Genomic DNA, 16,379 nt, shown 5'->3' with positions numbered 1-16,379 from the left:
GGACAGGGATAGGAATGGTGCGAATGCACTGCAAACAACGCAGACACCTGGTGTGAGGCGCGGCGAGGCGAGGCGAGGCGAGGCGAGGAAGCCCACATCGCTACCAGTGGGCCCTCCAGCACGACACTGCCACACCCCGCACAGGCCCTCCGCTGAACACCAGGGACAAGATGCGTCCTCCGCTAGTGTCGAAGGCTGAACGCGCCCAGCGAATGACAGGGGGTGCAACGAGCAGCAGTGCGTCTCACACACGCGGCGGTGCGCCCGCCAATTCGGCCGTCACTATGCTGGGACGCCGGGCGCGCCTCCCCGCGCCGTCCTCGAGGAACTGGCGGTTGCGGAAGGAAGCGCTTTCGTCAAATGCGGCCGAAAACTAACATTTTGTGTGTTGTGAGAAAAGCCGAACGCGAATTCTGCCGTGCTCCTACATTAGATGAGCGCCAACGGCCATACCATGATGAATACACCGGTTCTCGTCCGATCACCGAAGTTAAGCATCATCGGGCCCGGCTGGTACTTGGATGGGTGACCGCCTGGGGAAACCCGGGTGCTGTTGGCTCCCTTCCCGTTTTTTTTTTTGTTATGTCGCCAGCCCAATTTTCAAACTACGTTTCTGTTGTGACAAAGATGCTTCCTTAAGCCTTTTAAACTACTGTAATGGTACGAAAATGCAGTAATTAACTCAGTTTGAGGGAGAATGTGCTAACCAAGTTTGCCAAGAAGACTTTGAAAACGACAAAACAGTACGAATCGGCAGGTGATTTCTGAAATACGTCACCGCCTATTCTTGTGTAGGAGTGTAGAGTTCCAAATTTGATTTGTAACCACGAATTTATTCCTTAGTCGTCTCGTCTCGTCTCGTCTCGTCTCGTCCCGCAGACGTTTGTCGTGCTTGCGCTGTCATATGGACCACGACCCGAGCGGCAGCGAGCGGCAGTCGAGCAAAGTCGGGACAAGTCGGGACGGGGACAGGGACAGGGATAGGAATGGTGCGAATGCACTGCAAACTACGCAGACACCTGGTGTGAGAAGAGGCGAGGCGAGGCGAGGCGAGGCGAGGCGAGGAAGCCCACATCGCTACCAGTGGGCCCTCCAGCACGACACTGCCACACCCCGCACAGGCCCTCCGCTGAACACCAGGGACAAGATGCGTCCTCCGCTAGTGTCGAAGGCTGAACGCGCCCAGCGAATGACAGGGGGTGCAACGAGCAGCAGTGCGTCTCACACACGCGGCGGTGCGCCCGCCAATTCGGCCGTCACTCTGCTGGGACGCCGGGCGCGCCTCCCCGCGCCGTCCTCGAGGAACTGGCGGTTGCGGAAGGAAGCGCTTTCGTCAAATGCGGCCGAAAACTAACATTTTGTGTGTTGGGAGAAAAGCCGAACGCGAATTCTGCCGTGCTCCTACATTAGATGAGCGCCAACGGCCATACCATGATGAATACACAGGTTCTCGTCCGATCACCGAAGTTAAGCATCATCGGGCACGGCTAGTACTTGGATGGGTGACCGCCTGGGAAACCCGGGTGCTGTTGGCTCCCTTCCTGTTTTTTTTTTTTGTCATGTCGCCAGCCCAATTTTCAAACTACCTTTCTGTTGTGACAAAGATGCTTCCTTAAGCCTTTTAAACTACTGTAATGGTACGAAAATGCAGTAATTAACTCAGTTTGAGGGAGAATGTGCTAACCAAGTTTGCCAAGAAGACTTTGAAAACGACAAAACAGTACGAATCGGCAGGTGATTTCTGAAATACGTCACCGCCTATTGTTGTGTAGGAGTGTAGAGTTCCAAATTTGATTTGTAACCACGAATTTAATCCTTAGTCGTCTCGTCTCGTCTCGTCTCGTCCCGCAGACGTTTGTCGTGCTTGCGCTGTCATATGGACCACGACCCGAGCGGCAGCGAGCGGCAGTCGAGCAAAGTCGGGACAAGTCGGGACGGGGACAGGGACAGGGATAGGAATGGTGCGAATGCACTGCAAACAACGCAGACACCTGGTGTGAGGCGCGGCGAGGCGAGGCGAGGCGAGGCGAGGAAGCCCACATCGCTACCAGTGGGCCCTCCAGCACGACACTGCCACACCCCGCACAGGCCCTCCGCTGAACACCAGGGACAAGATGCGTCCTCCGCTAGTGTCGAAGGCTGAACGCGCCCAGCGAATGACAGGGGGTGCAACGAGCAGCAGTGCGTCTCACACACGCGGCGGTGCGCCCGCCAAATCGGCCGTCACTCTGCTGGGACGCCGGGCGCGCCTCCCCGCGCCGTCCTCGAGGAACTGGCGGTTGCGGAAGGAAGCGCTTTCGTCAAATGCGGCCGAAAACTAACATTTTGTGTGTTGTGAGAAAAGCCGAACGCGAATTCTGCCGTGCTCCTACATTAGATGAGCGCCAACGGCCATACCATGATGAATACACCGGTTCTCGTCCGATCACCGAAGTTAAGCGTCATCGGGCCCGGCTAGTACTTGGATGGGTGACCGCCTGGGGAAACCCGGGTGCTGTTGGCTCCCTTCCCGTTTTTTTTTTGTGATGTCGCCAGCCCAATTTTCAAACTACGTTTCTGTTGTGACAAAGATGCTTCCTTAAGCCTTTTAAACTACTGTAATGGTACGAAAATGCAGTAATTAACTCAGTTTGAGGGAGAATGTGCTAACCAAGTTTGCCAAGAAGACTTTGAAAACGACAAAACAGTACGAATCGGCAGGTGATTTCTGAAATACGTCACCGCCTATTGTTGAGTAGGAGTGTAGAGTTCCAAATTTGATTTGTAACCACGAATTTAATCCTTAGTCGTCTCGTCTCGTCTCGTCTCGTCCCGCAGACGTTTGTCGTGCTTGCGCTGTCATATGGACCACGACCCGAGCGGCAGCGAGCGGCAGTCGAGCAAAGTCGGGACAAGTCGGGACGGGGACAGGGACAGGGATAGGAATGGTGCGAATGCACTGCAAATAACGCAGACACCTGGTGTGAGGCGCGGCGAGGCGAGGCGAGGCGAGGAAGCCCACATCGCTACCAGTGGGCCCTCCAGCACGACACTGCCACACCCCGCACAGGCCCTCCGCTGAACACCAGGGACAAGATGCGTCCTCCGCTAGTGTCGAAGGCTGAACGCGCCCAGCGAATGACAGGGGGTGCAACGAGCAGCAGTGCGTCTCACACACGCGGCGGTGCGCCCGCCAATTCGGCCGTCACTCTGCTGGGACGCCGGGCGCGCCTCCCCGCGCCGTCCTCGAGGAACTGACGGTTGCGGAAGGAAGCGCTTTCGTCAAATGCGGCCGAAAACTAACATTTTGTGTGTTGTGAGAAAAGCCGAACGCGAATTCTGTGTGCTCCTACATTAGATGAGCGCCAACGGCCATACCATGATGAATACACCGGTTCTCGTCCGATCACCGAAGTTAAGCATCATCGGGCCCGGCTAGAACTTGGATGGGTGACCGCCTGGGGAAACCCGGGTGCTGTTGGCTCCCTTCCCGTTTTTTTTTTTGTTATGTCGCCAGCCCAATTTTCAAACTACGTTTCTGTTGTGACAAAGATGCTTCCTTAAGCCTTTTAAACTACTGTAATGGTACGAAAATGCAGTAATTAACTCAGTTTGAGGGAGAATGTGCTAACCAAGTTTGCCAAGAAGACTTTGAAAACGACAAAACAGTACGAATTGGCAGGTGATTTCTGAAATACGTCACCGCCTATTGTTGTGTAGGAGTGTAGAATTCCAAATTTGATTTGTAACCACGAATTTAATCCTTAGTCGTCTCGTCTCGTCTCGTCTCGTCCCGCAGACGTTTGTCGTGCTTGCGCTGTCATATGGACCACGACCCGAGCGGCAGCGAGCGGCAGTCGAGCAAAGTCGGGACAAGTCGGGACGGGGACAGGGACAGGGATAGGAATGGTGCGAATGCACTGCAAACAGCGCAGACACCTGGTGAGAGGCGCGGCGAGGCGAGGCGAGGCGAGGCGAGGAAGCCCACATCGCTACCAGTGGGCCCTCCAGCACGACACTGCCACACCCCGCACAGGCCCTCCGCTGAACACCAGGGACAAGATGCGTCCTCCGCTAGTGTCGAAGGCTGAACGCGCCCAGCGAATGACAGGGGGTGCAACGAGCAGCAGTGCGTCTCACACACGCGGCGGTGCGCCCGCCAAATCGGCCGTCACTCTGCTGGGACGCCGGGCGCGCCTCCCCGCGCCGTCCTCGAGGAACTGGCGGTTGCGGAAGGAAGCGCTTTCGTCAAATGCGGCCGAAAACTAACATTTTGTGTGTTGGGAGAAAAGCCGAACGCGAATTCTGCCGTGCTCCTACATTAGATGAGCGCCAACGGCCATACCATGATGAATACACAGGTTCTCGTCCGATCACCGAAGTTAAGCATCATCGGGCACGGCTAGTACTTGGATGGGTGACCGCCTGGGAAACCCGGGTGCTGTTGGCTCCCTTCCTGTTTTTTTTTTGTCATTTCGCCAGCCCAATTTTCAAACTACCTTTCTGTTGTGACAAAGATGCTTCCTTAAGCCTTTTAAACTACTGTAATGGTACGAAAATGCAGTAATTAACTCAGTTTGAGGGAGAATGTGCTAACCAAGTTTGCCAAGAAGACTTTGAAAACGACAAAACAGTACGAATCGGCAGGTGATTTCTGAAATACGTCACCGCCTATTGTTGTGTAGGAGTGTAGAGTTCCAAATTTGATTTGTAACCACGAATTTAATCCTTAGTCGTCTCGTCTCGTCTCGTCTCGTCCCGCAGACGTTTGTCGTGCTTGCGCTGTCATATGGACCACGACCCGAGCGGCAGCGAGCGGCAGTCGAGCAAAGTCGGGACAAGTCGGGACGGGGACAGGGACAGGGATAGGAATGGTGCGAATGCACTGCAAACAACGCAGACACCTGGTGTGAGGCGCGGCGAGGCGAGGCGAGGCGAGGCGAGGAAGCCCACATCGCTACCAGTGGGCCCTCCAGCACGACACTGCCACACCCCGCACAGGCCCTCCGCTGAACACCAGGGACAAGATGCGTCCTCCGCTAGTGTCGAAGGCTGAACGCGCCCAGCGAATGACAGGGGGTGCAACGAGCAGCAGTGCGTCTCACACACGCGGCGGTGCGCCCGCCAAATCGGCCGTCACTCTGCTGGGACGCCGGGCGCGCCTCCCCGCGCCGTCCTCGAGGAACTGGCGGTTGCGGAAGGAAGCGCTTTCGTCAAATGCGGCCGAAAACTAACATTTTGTGTGTTGTGAGAAAAGCCGAACGCGAATTCTGCCGTGCTCCTACATTAGATGAGCGCCAACGGCCATACCATGATGAATACACAGGTTCTCGTCCAATCACCGAAGTTAAGCATCATCGGGCCCGGCTAGAACTTGGATGGGTGACCGCCTGGGGAAACCCGGGTGCTGTTGGCTCCCTTCCCGTTTTTTTTTTGTTATGTCGCCAGCCCAATTTTCAAACTACGTTTCTGTTGTGACAAAGATGCTTCCTTAAGCCTTTTAAACTACTGTAATGGTACGAAAATGCAGTAATTAACTCAGTTTGAGGGAGAATGTGCTAACCAAGTTTGCCAAGAAGACTTTGAAAACGACAAAACAGTACGAATTGGCAGGTGATTTCTGAAATACGTCACCGCCTATTGTTGTGTAGGAGTGTAGAATTCCAAATTTGATTTGTAACCACGAATTTAATCCTTAGTCGTCTCGTCTCGTCTCGTCTCGTCCCGCAGACGTTTGTCGTGCTTGCGCTGTCATATGGACCACGACAAGAGCGGCAGCGAGCGGCAGTCGAGCAAAGTCGGGACAAGTCGGGACGGGGACAGGGACAGGGATAGGAATGGTGCGAATGCACTGCAAACAACGCAGACACCTGGTGTGAGGCGCGGCGAGGCGAGGCGAGGCGAGGCGAGGAAGCCCACATCGCTACCAGTGGGCCCTCCAGCACGACACTGCCACACCCCGCACAGGCCCTCCGCTGAACACCAGGGACAAGATGCGTCCTCCGCTAGTGTCGAAGGCTGAACGCGCCCAGCGAATGACAGGGGGTGCAACGAGCAGCAGTGCGTCTCACACACACGGCGGTGCGCCCGCTAATTCGGCCGTCACTCTGCTGGGACTCCGGGCGCGCCTCCCCGCGACGTCCTCGAGGAACTGGCGGTTGCGGAAGGAAGCGCTTTCGTCAAATGCGGCCGAAAACTAACATTTTGTGTGTTGGGAGAAAAGCCGAACGCGAATTCTGCCGTGCTCCTACATTAGATGAGCGCCAACGGCCATACCATGATGAATACACAGGTTCTCGTCCGATCACCGAAGTTAAGCATCATCGGGCACGGCTAGTACTTGGATGGGTGACCGCCTGGGGAAACCCGGGTGCTGTTGGCTCCCTTCCTGTTTTTTTTTTTTGTCATGTCGCCAGCCCAATTTTCAAACTACCTTTCTGTTGTGACAAAGATGCTTCCTTAAGCCTTTTAAACTACTGTAATGGTACGAAAATGCAGTAATTAACTCAGTTTGAGGGAGAATGTGCTAACCAAGTTTGCCAAGAAGACTTTGAAAACGACAAAACAGTACGAATCGGCAGGTGATTTCTGAAATACGTCACCGCCTATTGTTGTGTAGGAGTGTAGAGTTCCAAATTTGATTTGTAACCACGAATTTAATCCTTAGTCGTCTCGTCTCGTCTCGTCTCGTCCCGCAGACGTTTGTCGTGCTTGCGCTGTCATATGGACCACGACCCGAGCGGCAGCGAGCGGCAGTCGAGCAAAGTCGGGACAAGTCGGGACGGGGACAGGGACAGGGATAGGAATGGTGCGAATGCACTGCAAACAACGCAGACACCTGGTGTGAGGCGCGGCGAGGCGAGGCGAGGCGAGGCGAGGAAGCCCACATCGCTACCAGTGGGCCCTCCAGCACGACACTGCCACACCCCGCACAGGCCCTCCGCTGAACACCAGGGACAAGATGCGTCCTCCGCTAGTGTCGAAGGCTGAACGCGCCCAGCGAATGACAGGGGGTGCAACGAGCAGCAGTGCGTCTCACACACGCGGCGGTGCGCCCGCCAAATCGGCCGTCACTCTGCTGGGACGCCGGGCGCGCCTCCCCGCGCCGTCCTCGAGGAACTGGCGGTTGCGGAAGGAAGCGCTTTCGTCAAATGCGGCCGAAAACTAACATTTTGTGTGTTGGGAGAAAAGCCGAACGCGAATTCTGCCGTGCTCCTACATTAGATGAGCGCCAACGGCCATACCATGATGAATACACAGGTTCTCGTCCGATCACCGAAGTTAAGCATCATCGGGCACGGCTAGTACTTGGATGGGTGACCGCCTGGGAAACCCGGGTGCTGTTGGCTCCCTTCCTGTTTTTTTTTTGTTATGTCGCCAGCCCAATTTTCAAACTACGTTTCTGTTGTGACAAAGATGCTTCCTTAAGCCTTTTAAACTACTGTAATGGTACGAAAATGCAGTAATTAACTCAGTTTGAGGGAGAATGTGCTAACCAAGTTTGCCAAGAAGACTTTGAAAACGACAAAACAGTACGAATCGGCAGGTGATTTCTGAAATACGTCACCGCCTATTGTTGTGTAGGAGTGTAGAGTTCCAAATTTGATTTGTAACCACGAATTTAATCCTTAGTCGTCTCGTCTCGTCTCGTCTCGTCCCGCAGACGTTTGTCGTGCTTGCGCTGTCATATGGACCACGACCCGAGCGGCAGCGAGCGGCAGTCGAGCAAAGTCGGGACAAGTCGGGACGGGGACAGGGACAGGGATAGGAATGGTGCGAATGCACTGCAAACAACGCAGACACCTGGTGTGAGGCGCGGCGAGGCGAGGCGAGGCGAGGCGAGGAAGCCCACATCGCTACCAGTGGGCCCTCCAGCACGACACTGCCACACCCCGCACAGGCCCTCCACTGAACACCAGGGACAAGATGCGTCCTCCGCTAGTGTCGAAGGCTGAACGCGCCCAGCGAATGACAGGGGGTGCAACGAGCAGCAGTGCGTCTCACACACGCGGCGGTGCCCCGCCAATTCGGCCGTCACTCTGCTGGGACGCCGGGCGCGCCTCCCCGCGCCGTCCTCGAGGAACTGGCGGTTGCGGAAGGAAGCGCTTTCGTCAAATGCGGCCGAAAACTAACATTTTGTGTGTTGTGAGAAAAGCCGAACGTGAATTCTGCCGTGCTCCTACATTAGATGAGCGCCAACGGCCATACCATGATGAATACACCGGTTCTCGTCCGATCACCGAAGTTAAGCATCATCGGGCCCGGCTAGTACTTGGATGGGTGACCGCCTGGGGAAACCCGAGTGCTGTTGGCTCCCTTCCCGTTTTTTTTTTTTTGTTATGTCGCCAGCCCAATTTTCAAACTACGTTTCTGTTGTGACAAAGATGCTTCCTTAAGCCTTTTAAACTACTGTAATGGTACGAAAATGCAGTAATTAACTCAGTTTGAGGGAGAATGTGCTAACCAAGTTTGCCAAGAAGACTTTGAAAACGACAAAACAGTACGAATTGGCAGGTGATTTCTGAAATACGTCACCGCCTATTGTTGTGTTGGAATGTAGAGTTCCAAATTTGATTTGTAACCACGAATTTATTCCTTAGTCGTCTCGTCTCGTCTCGTCTCGTCCCGCAGACGTTTGTCGTCCTTGCGCTGTCATATGGACCACGACCCGAGCGGCAGCGAGCGGCAGTCGAGCAAAGTCGGGACAAGTCGGGACGGGGACAGGGACAGGGATAGGAATGGTGCGAATGCACTGCAAACTACGCAGACACCTGGTGTGAGGCGAGGCGAGCCGAGGCGAGGCGAGGCGAGGCGAAGCGAGGAAGCCCACATCGCTACCAGTGGGCCCTCCAGCACGACATTGCCACACCCCGCACAGGCCCTCCGCTGAACACCAGGGACAAGGTGCGTCCTCCGCTAGTGTCGAAGGCTGCACGCGCCCAGCGAATGACAGGGGGTGCAACGAGCAGCAGTGCGTCTCACACACGCGGCGGTGCGCCCGCAAATTCGGCCGTCACTCTGCTGGGACGCCGGGCGCGCCTCCCCGCGCCGTCCTCGAGGAACTGGCGGTTGCGGAAGGAAGCGCTTTCGTCAAATGCGGCCGAAAACTAACATTTTGTGTGTTGGGAGAAAAGCCGAACGCGAATTCTGCCGTGCTCCTACATTAGATGAGCGCCAACGGCCATACCATGATGAATACACAGGTTCTCGTCCGATCACCGAAGTTAAGCATCATCGGGCACGGCTAGTACTTGGATGGGTGACCGCCTGGGAAACCCGGGTGCTGTTGGCTCCCTTCCTGTTTTTTTTTTTTTTTTGTCATGTCGCCAGCCCAATTTTCAACCTACCTTTCTGTTGTGACAAAGATGCTTCCTTAAGCCTTTTAAACTACTGTAATGGTACGAAAATGCAGTAATTAACTCAGTTTGAGGGAGAATGTGCTAACCAAGTTTGCCAAGAAGACTTTGAAAACGACAAAACAGTACGAATCGGCAGGTGATTTCTGAAATACGTCACCGCCTATTGTTGTGTAGGAGTGTAGAGTTCCAAATTTGATTTGTAACCACGAATTTAATCCTTAGTCGTCTCGTCTCGTCTCGTCTCGTCCCCCAGACGTTTGTCGTGCTTGCGCTGTCATATGGACCACGACCCGAGCGGCAGCGAGCGGCAGTCGAGCAAAGTCGGGACAAGTCGGGACGGGGACAGGGACAGGGATAGGAATGGTGCGAATGCACTGCAAACAACGCAGACACCTGGTGTGAGGCGCGGCGAGGCGAGGCGAGGCGAGGCGAGGAAGCCCACATCGCTACCAGTGGGCCCTCCAGCACGACACTGCCACACCCCGCACAGGCCCTCCGCTGAACACCAGGGACAAGATGCGTCCTCCGCTAGTGTCGAAGGCTGAACGCGCCCAGCGAATGACAGGGGGTGCAACGAGCAGCAGTGCGTCTCACACACGCGGCGGTGCGCCCGCCAAATCGGCCGTCACTCTGCTGGGACGCCGGGCGCGCCTCCCCGCGCCGTCCTCGAGGAACTGGCGGTTGCGGAAGGAAGCGCTTTCGTCAAATGCGGCCGAAAACTAACATTTTGTGTGTTGTGAGAAAAGCCGAACGCGAATTCTGCCGTGCTCCTACATTAGATGAGCGCCAACGGCCATACCATGATGAATACACCGGTTCTCGTCCGATCACCGAAGTTAAGCATCATCGGGCCCGGCTAGTACTTGGATGGGTGACCGCCTGGGGAAACCCGGGTGCTGTTGGCTCCCTTCCCGTTTTTTTTTTGTTATGTCGCCAGCCCAATTTTCAAACTACGTTTCTGTTGTGACAAAGATGCTTCCTTAAGCCTTTTAAACTACTGTAATGGTACGAAAATGCAGTAATTAACTCAGTTTGAGGGAGAATGTGCTAACCAAGTTTGCCAAGAAGACTTTGAAAACGACAAAACAGTACGAATTGGCAGGTGATTTCTGAAATACGTCACCGCCTATTGTTGTGTTGGAATGTAGAGTTCCAAATTTGATTTGTAACCACGAATTTATTCCTTAGTCGTCTCGTCTCGTCTCGTCTCGTCCCGCAGACGTTTGTCGTGCTTGCGCTGTCATATGGACCACGACCCGAGCGGCAGCGAGCGGCAGTCGAGCAAAGTCGGGACAAGTCGGGACGGGGACAGGGACAGGGATAGGAATGGTGCGAATGCACTGCAAACTACGCAGACACCTGGTGTGAGAAGAGGCGAGGCGAGGCGAGGCGAGGCGAGGAAGCCCACATCGCTACCAGTGGGCCCTCCAGCACGACACTGCCACACCCCGCACAGGCCCTCCGCTGAACACCAGGGACAAGATGCGTCCTCCGCTAGTGTCGAAGGCTGAACGCGCCCAGCGAATGACAGGGGGTGCAACGAGCAGCAGTGCGTCTCACACACGCGGCGGTGCGCCCGCCAATTCGGCCGTCACTCTGCTGGGACGCCGGGCGCGCCTCCCCGCGCCGTCCTCGAGGAACTGGCGGTTGCGGAAGGAAGCGCTTTCGTCAAATGCGGCCGAAAACTAACATTTTGTGTGTTGGGAGAAAAGCCGAACGCGAATTCTGCCGTGCTCCTACATTAGATGAGCGCCAACGGCCATACCATGATGAATACACCGGTTCTCGTCCGATCACCGAAGTTAAGCATCATCGGGCCCGGCTAGTACTTGGATGGGTGACCGCCTGGGAAACGCGGGTGCTGTTGGCTCCCTTCCTGTTTTTTTTTTTTGTAATGTCGCCAGCCCAATTTTCAAACTACCTTTCTGTTGTGACAAAGATGCTTCCTTAAGCCTTTTAAACTACTGTAATGGTACGAAAATGCAGTAATTAACTCAGTTTGAGGGAGAATGTGCTAACCAAGTTTGCCAAGAAGACTTTGAAAACGACAAAACAGTACGAATCGGCAGGTGATTTCTGAAATACGTCACCGCCTATTGTTGTGTAGGAATGTAGAGTTCCAAATTTGATTTGTAACCACGAATTTATTCCTTAGTCGTCTCGTCTCGTCCCGTCTCGTCCCGCAGACGTTTGTCGTGCTTGCGCTGTCATATGGACCACGACCCGAGCGGCAGCGAGCGGCAGTCGAGCAAAGTCGGGACAAGTCGGGACGGGGACAGGGACAGGGATAGGAATGGTGCGAATGCACTGCAAACTACGCAGACACCTGGTGTGAGAAGAGGCGAGGCGAGGCGAGGCGAGGCGAGGCGAGGAAGCCCACATCGCTACCAGTGGGCCCTCCAGCACGACACTGCCACACCCCGCACAGGCCCTCCGCTGAACACCAGGGACAAGATGCGTCCTCCGCTAGTGTCGAAGGCTACACGCGCCCAGCGAATGACAGGGGGTGCAACGAGCAGCAGTGCGTCTCACACACGCGGGGGTGCGCCCGCCAATTCGGCCGTCACTTTGCTGGGACGCCGGGCGCGCCTCCCCGCGCCGTCCTCGAGGAACTGGCGGTTGCGGAAGGAAGCGCTTTCGTCAAATGCGGCCGAAAACTAACATTTTGTGTGTTGGGAGAAAAGCCGAACGCGAATTCTGCCGTGCTCCTACATTAGATGAGCGCCAACGGCCATACCATGATGAATACACCGGTTCTCGTCCGATCACCGAAGTTAAGCATCATCGGGCCCGGCTAGTACTTGGATGGGTGACCGCCTGGGAAACCCGGGTGCTGTTGGCTCCCTTCCTGTTTTTTTTTTTTTTTGTAATGTCGCCAGCCCAATTTTCAAACTACCTTTCTGTTGTGACAAAGATGCTTCCTTAAGCCTTTTAAACTACTGTAATGGTACGAATTTGCAGTAATTAACTCAGTTTGAGGGAGAATGTGCTAACCAAGTTTGCCAAGAAGACTTTGAAAACGACAAAACAGTACGAATCGGCAGGTGATTTCTGAAATACGTCACCGCCTATTGTTGTGTAGGAATGTAGAGTTCCAAATTTGATTTGTAACCACGAATTTATTCCTTAGTCGTCTCGTCTCGTCTCGTCTCGTCCCGCAGACGTTTGTCGTGCTTGCGCTGTCATATGGACCACGACCCGAGCGGCAGCGAGCGGCAGTCGAGCAAAGTCGGGACAAGTCGGGACGGGGACAGGGACAGGGATAGGAATGGTGCGAATGCACTGCAAACTACGCAGACACCTGGTGTGAGAAGAGGCGAGGCGAGGCGAGGCGAGGCGAGGCGAGGAAGCCCACATCGCTACCAGTGGGCCCTCCAGCACGACACTGCCACACCCCGCACAGGCCCTCCGCTGAACACCAGGGACAAGATGCGTCCTCCGCTAGTGTCGAAGGCTACACGCGCCCAGCGAATGACAGGGGGTGCAACGAGCAGCAGTGCGTCTCACACACGCGGCGGTGCGCCCGCCAATTCGGCCGTCACTCTGCTGGGACGCCGGGCGCGCCTCCCCGCTCCGTCCTCGAGGAACTGGCGGTTGCGGAAGGAAGCGCTTTCGTCAAATGCGGCCGAAAACTAACATTTTGTGTGTTGGGAGAAAAGCCGAACGCGAATTCTGCCGTGCTCCTACATTAGATGAGCGCCAACGGCCATACCATGATGAATACACCGGTTCTCGTCCGATCACCGAAGTTAAGCGTCATCGGGCCCGGCTAGTACTTGGATGGGTGACCGCCTGGGAAACCCGGGTGCTGTTGGCTCCCTTCCTGTTTTTTTTTTTTTGTAATGTCGCCAGCCCAATTTTCAAACTACCTTTCTGTTGTGACAAAGATGCTTCCTTAAGCCTTTTAAACTACTGTAATGGTACGAAAATGCAGTAATTAACTCAGTTTGAGGGAGAATGTGCTAACCAAGTTTGCCAAGAAGACTTTGAAAACGACAAAACAGTACGAATCGGCAGGTGATTTCTGAAATACGTCACCGCCTATTGTTGTGTAGGAATGTAGAGTTCCAAATTTGATTTGTAACCACGAATTTATTCCTTAGTCGTCTCGTCTCGTCCCGTCTCGTCCCGCAGATGTTTGTCGTGCTTGCGCTGTCATATGGACCACGACCCGAGCGGCAGCGAGCGGCAGTCGAGCAAAGTCGGGACAAGTCGGGACGGGGACGGGGACAGGGATAGGAATGGTGCGAATGCACTGCAAACTACGCAGACACGTGGTGTGAGAAGAGGCGAGGCGAGGCGAGGCGAGGCGAGGAAGCCCACATCGCTACCAGTGGGCCCTCCAGCACGACACTGCCACACCCCGCACAGGCCCTCCGCTGAACACCAGGGACAAGATGCGTCCTCCGCTAGTGTCGAAGGCTACACGCGCCCAGCGAATGACAGGGGGTGCAACGAGCAGCAGTGCGTCTCACACACGCGGGGGTGCGCCCGCCAATTCGGCCGTCACTTTGCTGGGACGCCGGGCGCGCCTCCCCGCGCCGTCCTCGAGGAACTGGCGGTTGCGGAAGGAAGCGCTTTCGTCAAATGCGGCCGAAAACTAACATTTTGTGTGTTGGGAGAAAAGCCGAACGCGAATTCTGCCGTGCTCCTACATTAGATGAGCGCCAACGGCCATACCATGATGAATACACCGGTTCTCGTCCGATCACCGAAGTTAAGCATCATCGGGCCCGGCTAGTACTTGGATGGGTGACCGCCTGGGAAACCCGGGTGCTGTTGGCTCCCTTCCTGTTTTTTTTTTTTTTTTGTAATGTCGCCAGCCCAATTTTCAAACTACCTTTCTGTTGTGACAAAGATGCTTCCTTAAGCCTTTTAAACTACTGTAATGGTACGAATTTGCAGTAATTAACTCAGTTTGAGGGAGAATGTGCTAACCAAGTTTGCCAAGAAGACTTTGAAAACGACAAAACAGTACGAATCGGCAGGTGATTTCTGAAATACGTCACCGCCTATTGTTGTGTAGGAATGTAGAGTTCCAAATTTGATTTGTAACCACGAATTTATTCCTTAGTCGTCTCGTCTCGTCTCGTCTCGTCCCGCAGACGTTTGTCGTGCTTGCGCTGTCATATGGACCACGACCCGAGCGGCAGCGAGCGGCAGTCGAGCAAAGTCGGGACAAGTCGGGACGGGGACAGGGACAGGGATAGGAATGGTGCGAATGCACTGCAAACTACGCAGACACCTGGTGTGAGAAGAGGCGAGGCGAGGCGAGGCGAGGCGAGGCGAGGAAGCCCACATCGCTACCAGTGGGCCCTCCAGCACGACACTGCCACACCCCGCACAGGCCCTCCGCTGAACACCAGGGACAAGATGCGTCCTCCGCTAGTGTCGAAGGCTACACGCGCCCAGCGAATGACAGGGGGTGCAACGAGCAGCAGTGCGTCTCACACACGCGGCGGTGCGCCCGCCAATTCGGCCGTCACTCTGCTGGGACGCCGGGCGCGCCTCCCCGCTCCGTCCTCGAGGAACTGGCGGTTGCGGAAGGAAGCGCTTTCGTCAAATGCGGCCGAAAACTAACATTTTGTGTGTTGGGAGAAAAGCCGAACGCGAATTCTGCCGTGCTCCTACATTAGATGAGCGCCAACGGCCATACCATGATGAATACACCGGTTCTCGTCTGATCACCGAAGTTAAGCATCATCGGGCCCGGCTAGTACTTGGATGGGTGACCGCCTGGGAAACCCGGGTGCTGTTGGCTCCCTTCCTGTTTTTTTTTTTGTAATGTCGCCAGCCCAATTTTCAAACTACCTTTCTGTTGTGACAAAGATGCTTCCTTAAGCCTTTTAAACTACTGTAATGGTACGAATTTGCAGTAATTAACTCAGTTTGAGGGAGAATGTGCTAACCAAGTTTGCCAAGAAGACTTTGAAAACGACAAAACAGTACGAATCGGCAGGTGATTTCTGAAATACGTCACCGCCTATTGTTGTGTAGGAATGTAGAGTTCCAAATTTGATTTGTAACCACGAATTTATTCCTTAGTCGTCTCGTCTCGTCTCGTCTCGTCCCGCAGACGTTTGTCGTGCTTGCGCTGTCATATGGACCACGACCCGAGCGGCAGCGAGCGGCAGTCGAGCAAAGTCGGGACAAGTCGGGACGGGGACAGGGACAGGGATAGGAATGGTGCGAATGCACTGCAAACTACGCAGACACCTGGTGTGAGAAGAGGCGAGGCGAGGCGAGGCGAGGCGAGGCGAGGAAGCCCACATCGCTACCAGTGGGCCCTCCAGCACGACACTGCCACACCCCGCACAGGCCCTCCGCTGAACACCAGGGACAAGATGCGTCCTCCGCTAGTGTCGAAGGCTACACGCGCCCAGCGAATGACAGGGGGTGCAACGAGCAGCAGTGCGTCTCACACACGCGGCGGTGCGCCCGCCAATTCGGCCGTCACTCTGCTGGGACGCCGGGCGCGCCTCCCCGCTCCGTCCTCGAGGAACTGGCGGTTGCGGAAGGAAGCGCTTTCGTCAAATGCGGCCGAAAACTAACATTTTGTGTGTTGGGAGAAAAGCCGAACGCGAATTCTGCCGTGCTCCTACATTAGATGAGCGCCAACGGCCATACCATGATGAATACACCGGTTCTCGTCCGATCACCGAAGTTAAGCGTCATCGGGCCCGGCTAGTACTTGGATGGGTGACCGCCTGGGAAACCCGGGTGCTGTTGGCTCCCTTCCTGTTTTTTTTTTTTTGTAATGTCGCCAGCCAAATTTTCAAACTACCTTTCTGTTGTGACAAAGATGCTTCCTTAAGCCTTTTAAACTACTGTAATGGTACGAAAATGCAGTAATTAACTCAGTTTGAGGGAGAATGTGCTAACCAAGTTTGCCAAGAAGACTTTGAAAACGACAAAACAGTACGAATCGGCAGGTGATTTCTGAAATACGTCACCGCCTATTGTTGTGTAGGAATGTAGAGTTCCAAATTTGATTTGTAACCACGAATTTATTCCTTAGTCGTCTCGTCTCGTCTCGTCTCG

At 54.9% G+C, this 16,379-nt stretch overlaps 16 non-coding genes and 1 pseudogene across 16 annotated transcripts; all 17 read left to right on the top strand.

The window, feature by feature from the left end:
• Positions 1–439: 439 nt before the first annotated feature.
• Positions 440–559, top strand: LOC126155160 (5S ribosomal RNA). Its single transcript, XR_007532670.1, has one exon. It is a non-coding gene; the product is annotated as a 5S ribosomal RNA (ribosomal RNA).
• An 857-nt stretch (positions 560–1,416) lies between these two features.
• LOC126155217 (5S ribosomal RNA) lies at positions 1,417–1,535 on the top strand. Its single transcript, XR_007532724.1, has one exon. It is a non-coding gene; the product is annotated as a 5S ribosomal RNA (ribosomal RNA).
• An 848-nt stretch (positions 1,536–2,383) lies between these two features.
• On the top strand, positions 2,384–2,503 carry LOC126155049 (5S ribosomal RNA). The gene has a single exon (XR_007532567.1). It is a non-coding gene; the product is annotated as a 5S ribosomal RNA (ribosomal RNA).
• Positions 2,504–3,343: 840 nt separating this feature from the next.
• On the top strand, positions 3,344–3,463 carry LOC126155319 (5S ribosomal RNA). The gene has a single exon (XR_007532819.1). It is a non-coding gene; the product is annotated as a 5S ribosomal RNA (ribosomal RNA).
• An 847-nt stretch (positions 3,464–4,310) lies between these two features.
• On the top strand, positions 4,311–4,429 carry LOC126155216 (5S ribosomal RNA). The gene has a single exon (XR_007532723.1). It is a non-coding gene; the product is annotated as a 5S ribosomal RNA (ribosomal RNA).
• Positions 4,430–5,275: 846 nt separating this feature from the next.
• On the top strand, positions 5,276–5,395 carry LOC126155405 (5S ribosomal RNA; annotated as a pseudogene).
• Positions 5,396–6,241: 846 nt separating this feature from the next.
• On the top strand, positions 6,242–6,361 carry LOC126155370 (5S ribosomal RNA). Its single transcript, XR_007532867.1, has one exon. It is a non-coding gene; the product is annotated as a 5S ribosomal RNA (ribosomal RNA).
• Positions 6,362–7,209: 848 nt separating this feature from the next.
• LOC126155215 (5S ribosomal RNA) lies at positions 7,210–7,328 on the top strand. Its single transcript, XR_007532722.1, has one exon. It is a non-coding gene; the product is annotated as a 5S ribosomal RNA (ribosomal RNA).
• An 845-nt stretch (positions 7,329–8,173) lies between these two features.
• On the top strand, positions 8,174–8,293 carry LOC126155260 (5S ribosomal RNA). The gene has a single exon (XR_007532764.1). It is a non-coding gene; the product is annotated as a 5S ribosomal RNA (ribosomal RNA).
• Positions 8,294–9,152: 859 nt separating this feature from the next.
• Positions 9,153–9,271, top strand: LOC126155214 (5S ribosomal RNA). Its single transcript, XR_007532721.1, has one exon. It is a non-coding gene; the product is annotated as a 5S ribosomal RNA (ribosomal RNA).
• An 852-nt stretch (positions 9,272–10,123) lies between these two features.
• LOC126154868 (5S ribosomal RNA) lies at positions 10,124–10,243 on the top strand. Its single transcript, XR_007532399.1, has one exon. It is a non-coding gene; the product is annotated as a 5S ribosomal RNA (ribosomal RNA).
• An 846-nt stretch (positions 10,244–11,089) lies between these two features.
• LOC126154688 (5S ribosomal RNA) lies at positions 11,090–11,208 on the top strand. Its single transcript, XR_007532230.1, has one exon. It is a non-coding gene; the product is annotated as a 5S ribosomal RNA (ribosomal RNA).
• An 853-nt stretch (positions 11,209–12,061) lies between these two features.
• On the top strand, positions 12,062–12,180 carry LOC126155654 (5S ribosomal RNA). Its single transcript, XR_007533102.1, has one exon. It is a non-coding gene; the product is annotated as a 5S ribosomal RNA (ribosomal RNA).
• Positions 12,181–13,036: 856 nt separating this feature from the next.
• On the top strand, positions 13,037–13,155 carry LOC126155734 (5S ribosomal RNA). Its single transcript, XR_007533176.1, has one exon. It is a non-coding gene; the product is annotated as a 5S ribosomal RNA (ribosomal RNA).
• Positions 13,156–14,004: 849 nt separating this feature from the next.
• On the top strand, positions 14,005–14,123 carry LOC126155653 (5S ribosomal RNA). Its single transcript, XR_007533101.1, has one exon. It is a non-coding gene; the product is annotated as a 5S ribosomal RNA (ribosomal RNA).
• Positions 14,124–14,980: 857 nt separating this feature from the next.
• LOC126155727 (5S ribosomal RNA) lies at positions 14,981–15,099 on the top strand. Its single transcript, XR_007533169.1, has one exon. It is a non-coding gene; the product is annotated as a 5S ribosomal RNA (ribosomal RNA).
• An 852-nt stretch (positions 15,100–15,951) lies between these two features.
• Positions 15,952–16,070, top strand: LOC126155733 (5S ribosomal RNA). The gene has a single exon (XR_007533175.1). It is a non-coding gene; the product is annotated as a 5S ribosomal RNA (ribosomal RNA).
• Positions 16,071–16,379: the final 309 nt, after the last annotated feature.

The sequence above is a fragment of the Schistocerca cancellata genome, unplaced genomic scaffold, assembly GCF_023864275.1.
Source record: "Schistocerca cancellata isolate TAMUIC-IGC-003103 unplaced genomic scaffold, iqSchCanc2.1 HiC_scaffold_1100, whole genome shotgun sequence".
Classification (NCBI taxonomy): domain Eukaryota; kingdom Metazoa; phylum Arthropoda; class Insecta; order Orthoptera; family Acrididae; genus Schistocerca; species Schistocerca cancellata.
Note: the sequence above shows the minus strand (reverse complement) of the source record. Positions and strands in the feature narration are given on the sequence as shown.